The sequence below is a fragment of the Archocentrus centrarchus genome, chromosome 3 (assembly GCF_007364275.1).
Source record: "Archocentrus centrarchus isolate MPI-CPG fArcCen1 chromosome 3, fArcCen1, whole genome shotgun sequence".
Taxonomy (NCBI): Eukaryota; Metazoa; Chordata; class Actinopteri; order Cichliformes; family Cichlidae; genus Archocentrus; species Archocentrus centrarchus.
In genome coordinates this window covers 24,786,211-24,796,274 of record NC_044348.1, presented here as the reverse complement: position 1 = coordinate 24,796,274, position 10,064 = coordinate 24,786,211, and positions in this window count along the sequence as shown.

The window sequence follows — 10,064 nt, the reverse complement described above, 5'->3', positions numbered from 1 at the left end:
TGGCCATGTCCTCATAATGAACAACGATGCCTTTACAAACTTGGCCCTTCAATGAACCCCAAAGGGCGAGCAAAGAAGAGGAAGACCAAAAGAGACACGGAGAAGGACAGCTGAGGAGGAGATAAAGCAGGTGGGTCATACATGGGCATTTATTGAGAAACTGGCTATGGAAAGACAAAAATTGTGACACTTTGTAATAGTAAGTGTAATAATGTGTGAATAGAAGGTATGAGGTTAAATGGTTGAGGTACATCAGATCCAACATCTTGTCATATGCTGCCTTACAGTAAGCTTCTTCTGTACATCCCCCACTTATCTTAGCCAACTCTGCTAGAGTTTTTAATGCTTGTGTATTTAGGGTAATACTTTTCACAGCTCCAAACAAGTGGATAATTTATCGGGATTAAGAAAAGTTAAAGTGTGTGCCACACTGATTACCACTTGTTGAAAACCAGACATTGTAAAGAGCCATTATTTAAATCCTTTAAGCTTTTCCTGTTTTCACTGAACTCAGAAGCTCAGACATGCCGCAATATATCAGTATGATTGGATTTATCTTACCACATGAATGATGTAACCACTGAAGAATCACAGTCAGGCAACTGATGCACTCCTGTAATCAAATCAAGTAGTTTTCACAAATGAGTGTTCAGATTAAGGGAAAGTATCCATTACCTGAGTCTTCCTTTTCAATACATAGAAACTGAATCTGTAAAACTTCTCTGATTCACACAGTAGGAATAATGATGTAGTGATCATGACAGCAGACTTTCATGTGTCTTCTGCTATGAAATTATCAGCCAGCTGCCCATGAAGATGTCTCTTTCCTTTCATGTCCTTCTGCATGCTCACACATTTTTAACACCAAGCAGTCCTGACCAAACCTAACTAGAGCCTCATATCCTGAAATAACCTCCAGGGCAGGGTGTAAAACAGGAGGAGGATGCCCCCCCATGTTAATTACTGGTCTCTCACCAGGGGGCTAGAAGGACCTCGGCTATATTAAACTTTCTGAGACACTCTGGCCCTGCTGCAGCATTCACACTGCTGTCAAAGTTCACATGCTTCTCCTACATTTTTGTGGAATCTACAATAAAACATGTTATTATGTGTGCTCAGATACACCTCTATAATTTGCAGCTGATTAGAAACCCTCATCTGAGCCTACGTACCTACACAGATGTGCCGCAAAGAATTCTCTGTTTTAAACGTTTTTGGGATATTTCTTTGAAAGAGCGTCTTATACAACAGCTTGCGCTTTCTCAGGAGATTTGATTTGAAGTTAACCATGTGAACTTCAGCTGCCCCAGCACGCCTTTGCCTGTACATCTCAGGAAAGCAACGAGAGCTTGGAGGACAAATGAGGTAATACTGTTACACCCTAATAAAAACACGCTGTCAAGTGAATGGGAAACCAGAGTACTACACTGCCTGGAATGAATAGCAAACACATGGCAGCCCCAAGTTAAAATGCACTTGTGTAACAAATTAAACACGCTGGGCTCTTTCATTTTTATGAACATCTGTAATTTGTAAAATTAAATGTGTGTGATCACTACAGTATTGTCTTCCAGGTTGTAGCATAGCTTAACAAGCAACAAGAATGATTGGATTTTCTTTTTAAATGATTATACAACAAGGCTCTCTAAAACCTCACACTGGTGCTTTGAGCATGTGCTAACAGTTTACTAACAGTCACAATGGTAGTGTTAGCTCAGTAAGGTTAAGCAGGTATAATGATTGAACGTTCTTAATTTTAGTTTAGCTGCCGCAGTTTCTGCTTCTTCTACTTTGTTATTTTCACTGTCACAAACTTGTTACACGACTGTCTTGCAGATGACCTCATCGCTGGCTCTATGAGACGTTTTAGAAGAAAATTACACTTAACACAAAACAAGTCTCAGCTAGCTCAGCGCATAACAAGTAGCACATGGCAAAGTCTGACTGATGCATTTTCCCTTTAAGTCTGCTTCAGATTAATCATTGTGCAACTTGTTTCTAATCCTCAAGTCAGCTCAATCTTCTTGCATTAGTCTGGAAATACCATGGAGGATGGACATTGCTCTCTAACGTTATGTGATAGCTATGAATCTACTTTGAGGAGTGGTTTTACTGGCAGATTTGACTGACAAAATTCAGTTTTTGTATCTTACTTCTTTGTGTTTATGGCTGTTTGTGTTTTGTGTGTGTGAGAGAGAGAGCTCAGTAAACAGTGGACAGTCCAGAGTGATGAAGCAGATGGTAATCACGCAGTCTAGACAGGAGGTAGGCGAGTAGGAGATATGCTGCACTGTTAAATAACCACCCACAGGTGCAACATTTTAAAGCCTTTTTTTTTTTTTGAAGACTCTGCTGCACAGATTTCTGCAACATAATAAGCAGGCAGTTAAATTATCGCACTAGCTCATCATGATAAACTAACAGCACCAGACTTGAATATTAATATGTGAATGGGAAAAAATAGTATAATGCTTTACATAGTGCCCTTTATCTGAACAGCACTATTTGCTAACAGATGACAAAAAGACATATGCTAAGCAAAGGCTGTGAGAGAACCTCAGATGGTCAGCGTGTTGCAAGTATGAATTATAAGCTTCCCAAACACCCCCACATAGTCTGTTGTTTGCTCCGGTATTGTTCGCTACCTGTGGGAAAAATGAGCAGATTTTCCCTCTGACAAAGTGTGCAGTGCTCTTACCCTGGAGTCTTTTACATAGAAATCAATAAAAGCTCATCTCACTCTCCTGACACAGTTTTAACCGAAGTTTTGAGACCACTGACCCGCAAACATTTAAAATTCGCAGCACATCTGTATTGACGGGCCTTTGAATAATGAAGGGCACAGCAGCATCTTTATGTAAAAGATCATATTCTGTCAATAACACTGAGTAATCACAGGCTGCAGGGGGCTGCTTAGAAAGATAGCACAGAACAACAGGACTGGAGGCCTTCTCTGCACACTGCACACAAAACCTCAATCATATCCCAATTGTCAGCAACAAATTAACTGGGTCTAATGATCATTACTTTCTTTGATGTTTTAAAAATGAGTGCCTTTAAAAGAAGCGCGATATACCACTGAACAGATGATGATGATGTGTGTCATAAAATGCTTTTACAGTGGACCTGTCTTGATCTGTGCTCACACTTCATAAAGATCAACAGTGATGTAGTTATTCACACATGAATTAAAGAATCTTAATCAAATGACAGACACAGAAAAACATGCTTTATGCTGTCACAGCAGTTCAGTGGAGTGCTTGTGCCCTCTAGTGTCAGGGTTGTATATTTCTCACAGGAAAAATTTCTTTCTCTTATTTTTTAAAACTTATGCAAAACCTATACAATACTGAGAGTATTCTTTAATAACTTACTTTTACAAAATATGATAAATGATTGAAGATCTGTAATTTATTTTCATTGTAATTTAATTATGTAAAACAACCACAAGAGAAAATTGTTTTAAAATACCAATAAATATTGCAATTTTTTTCTGCCCTTTTTGGTGTGGTGAGAATTCTCACCACACCAAAAAGGGAAGAAAGCCTACAGTACTAAGGGGTGAAAATAATGAGAACAATATAGAAATGCCAAAACTTGCAGTTTGATAAATGGCCACTTGAGGCTGGCACCAAAAGCAGGTCAGTCCTTTTAGACCTCCCAAATAATAGGAATGCAGAAATATACATGTTTACAGCCTGGTATAAAAAGGGTCCCTATAGCTAGTTCACCCCTTTGTGACAACTGTACTTAACTGTTTAAAATAAATTAATTTTAGAGTAATGCACCACTAGAGCAGCAGCTACCAGGACAAGGTGAAAGACACTCAGTCTTTATTTTTATATTTGTTTTTCTCTTGGCCAAAATTATCATCCCATTTAATATCACAATGAGATACAGATTCACCTTGCTATCCAAGTGAACTCCTATCCAAATATGGTCACATCCGATTTAAAAGGTAAGGAAACAAAGAAGCATAATGGCTTAAAATGACAAGCTTGAGGCTCAAAAACAATAGTCCCAAAACAATGGCTGCTGTAGCTACCGTGATTTCACCAGCTGGGTTCTGAATTCTTGTTTTGAAGCCTCGAGATGAAAACTTTGGTGTTTTGAAACCACGTGTCTAGAGATGTGTCAGTCACACCCCATTAGCCAATTAGCATACCCCAGATAATTCTCCATTCTGAAGCTTATAAATACCAAAATTTACAAAAATTAACTTAACGTTTTATTCTACATGACCAAAAATGAGTGACTGAGCCAATACACTAAAAAGGTTACTAGAGGTCCTGTCAGAGAGGCATTTTCCCACAGACTTCTATAGGATCTGAAGTATTTTTTGCAACCACGGGTATTGCCCCTAGTGGCCATAAAAATAACACAATAATGCACCAACGCTGACTTCACTTTTATGCCATCTTTTACATACGGTTTGTGTTCACTACGTACACTAAGAATGGACTTTTCAGTTACTTTTCCAACTAATAAAATTTTTTAAAATGTGATAACCTTGTTGTTGAAAAATCTTTATATCTAGAGGGGATCTTAAAGGTGCCTTTCCATCCTGTGTTTGGGATGCAGACATAGTGCCACCTGGTGGACTTCGTTAAGCTCATACAAACGTGTCCAATACAGTTTAAGAAAATATGAATTAATATTAAAATAAAAACTACCCATTAATATAGGATCATCTTTATGTGGGCTATCCAAAACTGGGTCTTCTTAAATTCTGAAGTTAACACTTCATGTCTTTAATAGCCGCTATTTAATGTTGTGTATTCTGTTAAAAACAAAAATATTACTTCATAAAGGGTAAAAAAAGACGATGCTCACTGTGTGGTGATTAATTGTACCTATTAAAGTAGCTGAGCCACAGTCCGCTGTGGCGTTGAGGAGGAGCTCAGTTGTTTATTCATTCACGTCAGCCCCTCTTCCCTTCCCTTCCCTCCTTCCTGCTACACACAACGGGGACCCACCGTTGTAACTGTTTTTCCCATATTAAAATTAACCACAGCCACGTCGCCACCATAAACCGATTTTGGAATCAGGTGAGTTGCGCTTTTATCTTCCTTTGGAGATTATAGAGGGAACAGAAATATATATGTGGCGCTGGAGCGTTGACTTGTCCGGCCCGGCGAGGCGGAGGAGGAGTGTTTCAGCCGTAACTTATTAAATTCCTCCTGACCAGGCTCGAAAATGTATGCGCGTTATGTGCGGCGATTTTACCGTCTGTGCGCTTTGGGCCACTGTCTTTCGGTGCGGCTTTTCACGCTGTGCCGAAAACAACCGCGCGATGTAGGTCAGCAACTACAGCCAAAATGTCGTCTTTTCTTTTTTTACTTCCACATTCTCTCATGCCACAAACAGATGGCGTCGAGAGAGGGGGATGGAGAGAATGGGGAAAGAGGCGCATAAAGGAGTAGGGGCGACACCAGGCCACATTAGCCATCACTAATCTAGACCATGCACATGCACATAACCCACCCCGTTCATGCCAAAGATGTCTTGCAGACCTGTCTTCAACAAAGTTTCTGCTGTTAAGTTCTCGGATCTCTTTAAAGATACGGTACAAGTTTTTTTTCTTTTGGAGGTAGGGATAATGGTTTATTTTCAGCAGGCTAAAGTGCCTACAGTGCCAGCGGTAAGATAAGACCGGTCACTGTCAGCTCTGGTGTATGTAACGTGCATTCGAGGCCACATTTTGGTCACAACCCTGAGCAGAGAGGGCATATTTCGACACCGCAAAGCACCGGGAAGATGCAATGCAGTAACCTGTAGCCAAGGCTGCTTGCCGCTGCTGTGGGAAAGGCAGGCTACAACCAGTTGGCTGACTCCTCTAAGGGCTGTCACAGATCATTGATAGGCCACACAGGTATCCTCAACTGCACTAATGAGGGCAGTGCATCTAACACTGACTTGTCAAGGGACGTGAAGACACTGTAGGGCTGTCTCGTTTTTGGCTCACTCAGTGGCATTTTCTGTAATGAAATGCAAAGCCAGAGCCAGTAATCATACTGCTGACCCCTTGCATGCCTGCCTTGCAGTGTCTAATCATGTAATGAGGACAGTGCACTGCATGCAGCAATGCAGCTGCATACTGTGCATACCAGTTGGCAGCTCAGGGCCTATATATGTGCTCTGAGTCACTGCACTTCAGTGGCTGGCAGTAATTAAAAAGATATACTCCCCTTGTGGTCTATGGGTCATCTGATTGATGGTCATTTAGAGGGAAATATTTAAATGACTCAGCAGCGTTCACCGAGGTATCGCTGCCATGCAGATCCTAATTCATGCTGCAGAACTTGCTTTTAGCCTCTTTGAAAGTGACAAATAAGCGTCCTGCTTTGACTTAAATGAATCAATCATCTCAGTGCCCAGGGGAGCACAGGGCGTCAACCACCTCCGCCTTCTGTACTGTTACTGTTGCTGTTTAATCTGAGCATCTTCAGTCAGTTTTGGCTTTCTGTCGTTACTTCATGAGTGTTTAAGTGATGTAGGCTTGGTATTTTCAGATTGTGAAGTCCACATCCATATCTGTCTTTTAAAGAGTTTATCTATTGGCTCCTGCTGCGCTTTCTCCCCAACTGTCAAGCAGCTGTAGTGGATGGTCAGTCATGGCCACATCGATTGCAGTGCGCTGCCTCCCTGAATGCAGTTTTGAGGCTCTTTGACTTGCCCTGTTTGACGATAACGACTCCCATCTATTTTTGCAGGAAGACCTTTCAGCCAAATAATTTGCTTTTGCAAAATTGTTATCTCTTGGCTGGCTGTGTGCATATTTGTTGTTGTTGTTTTTTTTGTTTTGTTTTATTTGTCCTATTTCAATCCCATATCTTGAGTTAATAATATGTGTAACCAAAAATTGTCAACATCAGCAAAAACCACAGACAAGCCATCAACTTTTGCCTGTAGAACTTCAGCCAAGTTTTACAGTACTGTTTTCACCGTGCACAAAATTGTAGCTAATATTGTTTTTACCTTGTGAGTCTGTGTGTGTGAGTGTGTTTGTAGCTAAAAAATCCCCCCGGAGACGCAAAGGTGGTTTTGAGCACTTTGGCATGTATTTGTCTGGATGTAAGTGGACGAATTTTGCCAAAGTGATGTCAGTATGCATGATAGAGTCAAAACTTTACGGGTGTGGGTGTGGTCCAACTCATTAGTACTGAACGCTCATATTATAATGCAGTAATTAGTACACATTGACAGGAATTGTTACTGGTGCGATCCCATTCAGTTTGGGTTACACAGTGATGAATTTCCCCAAGTTTGGATCAATAATGTGTTACTGCACTGCGCTGCTGCTGCTGCTTTTCACAATCTGTATGCTACTCGGGGGATCATAAGCCGTTCGTTTATGGATCATCATCAACAGGGTGCTCGTTGAATGCAGTCCAGCAGGGCCAAACAGCAGTCGTTTTCCTCTTAAAACAACAAATCCAGTCATCTTATAAGAAAATTATCGGCATCTCTGGCAAATTAAGATAAATGAAAAATAAGCTTTCGCTATTTTTGCCTTCCCCTCTTTATCACACTTTGGGAATACAGCTGTGGTAAAAGGTTTAGAATAGCTGATGATGGTGTCAGCACATTGCAGGGCTTTGCTGTGCTGCAGGGCAGGGTTAAAAAAAAATGTTTCTCAAAGCACAAAGGCCTAATGTGTGGGGCCTGTTGGTAACAGCTGAACGACCTCCAATGTGCATTGCCTGCTTGTTTGTATGTGCTGCATGATTGCAGTGTGTAGTCCTGTTTCAGCGCTACAATGCTCAGACTTTCTAGAAGAAAGCTTTTTTTTTTTTCTCAATTTGGAATTGTTTACAATAAAACCAGATTTAGCTTAACGGTGTTCCTGCAGCAAGCTGACAGTTGATGCTGTAGGGCTTCATTAATTAATTTGATACTTTGCCGTGGTTAACAGATTGGTTGCAGTTTTGGCATGCTTGTGTTTGAATGTTGCACTTTTGGTACCATAACTGTCACGCATTAATCTGGCTGTTTTACCCGTGATTGTGAGCCAGAACAAAAACCAGTGCTGTCAACTGCTACACAGCAGGCAAAAAAAAAAAAAGTAAGGGGGTCTGGATTTAACCCTCGACTCATCTGTGCCAGCATAATTTTTTTCCTAGTGCAAGTGGCATGGCTCGAGGGATTGCAGCATCAGTCTGTTAGTTCAGCCTGAAATATCTCTAGAATAATTGGATGGAATGCAATGATTTATTTAGACACACAGAATCTCTGGAGGTTTAATCCTACTATATATGGTAATCACCAAACTTTTCCTGTAGGTTGTTCTCTAGATTTATCTTGAGAAATACTGGATGCATTGCTATGAAATGTGGTCATGTTCCCCTCAGGATGCATGCTACCATGGTAATCCACAAACTTGTCATATATGACTATATCCAGGTCAAATTTTTATTGTCCTCCAATGTCTTAGTTTATGACCAGATTCCTACAAAATGCCACTGTGGTAGAAAGAACCGAGAACTTGAACTTTTTTTTTTTTTTAACCAGTATGCATTCTTAACATCACTGTGCCTTTATGATGTGCAGAGTCACTAGCATGGTTGAGGCTCTTGGTCTTATTAGAATAACAGTATCTGTCTTTTTTTGATAAATATGTTAAAAATGGAAAAACACCAAAATAGACACATAATTTGAATGCAGAATATTTTTATCAAGCAAAGACCTGCTTTATGGAGTGTGCTCTGAAGGAGTTTTTAATAGACAGCTCCAGTATGTAATGCTTATTAGGTGCGAGTCATGCCTGTCAGTTTTGGTCTCGCTGCTGGTCTGGCTAAATGCTGTCCTTGCCAGCTTTTGCTGTGTGAAGTTGCTAAGAGTTGTCTGGTGAGTCGGTTTGGGCCTGCCAGTATACCCCCAATCATGCCAAATTCCCTGCATGAAAAAGATTAGCAGTGCTGAAGTTATTTTGCTGCAGTCTAGGATAACATACTAGTATACGGTCTTATTAAGGTCTTATACGGTTAATTATTTTATGGTGGAATTATTTACTTCTTTTTTTTCCCACTTTCATTCTGATTGCATCCTGATTATTAGCCAGTCATGAGGACACCCATAATCATCCAGGCTGATGCGGTGCACAGTCTGTAACTATATTCAATGTTAGCCTTTACCATTCAGGTCTCTGCGATCCTCTATTCAGTTAGCTAACCACCACTTTTCAACAATGCAGAGTGGTGGCCTAGTTCATGCCCTCTTCACTGTAATAATTTTAGCTGTGTGTGAATGTGCATGCATCGTGAACGCTGTCTATGTTTCCTGCTCTCATTCCCTCTTTGTTCACTCCGTCTGTGTCTGTGCAGTCATGACACACTGCACAGTACTCTGGTCAGTGATGCTGAGCTGGATATCTGTACTTTTACTGGTGGTGATGTATGTTTAGCTTCACTGCACCTCTGTGAATAGATGGCGTTGGCCTCTAGAGAGCTGGAGACAATACAGCCATTTTACAGTGTGGGTGTGATTGGCACTTTGTTGCTCAGCCATTAGTGCATATAAGTGGTTTAAACTGAGGAAAAGTAGTTGTAGCTGGAGAACTGGATCAGAGGAGACAAGTTAAATGTTTTGCAGATTCTGTAGAATGGGAGGCCTGCTGAGTTTAGATTTGTGGAGAAGAAAAATTATTCGGGGGTGGAAATCAAGTGTAAACGTTATCATATTATACTATTTTATTTTCTCCCTTCATTTGTTTTCACAGCTATTCATACTAATTTGTTATTATGTTATTACTAATGATTATGACAAGATGCTGCAGTTTATAGAGATAAAAATTAACCAATAATTTAATTATTTACATTCTATGGAAACCCCTCTAGAGGAGTTGTATTGCATATATTTTCCTGTGATATCCAAACATATTTAAGGGCCTGTGTCACTGTGTTCAGCGTTTACTGAGGTATGACGTGGATGCACGGTGTGAATTTTGAAGGCAGTTGTGGCAGTCGGATGCTAAAATACTAAGGAGTACCAGTACTGTTTTTCAAACCATGTACTTCCAATTAGCCACTTGCTGATACTGTGTAACAATATGAGTACTTAATAAC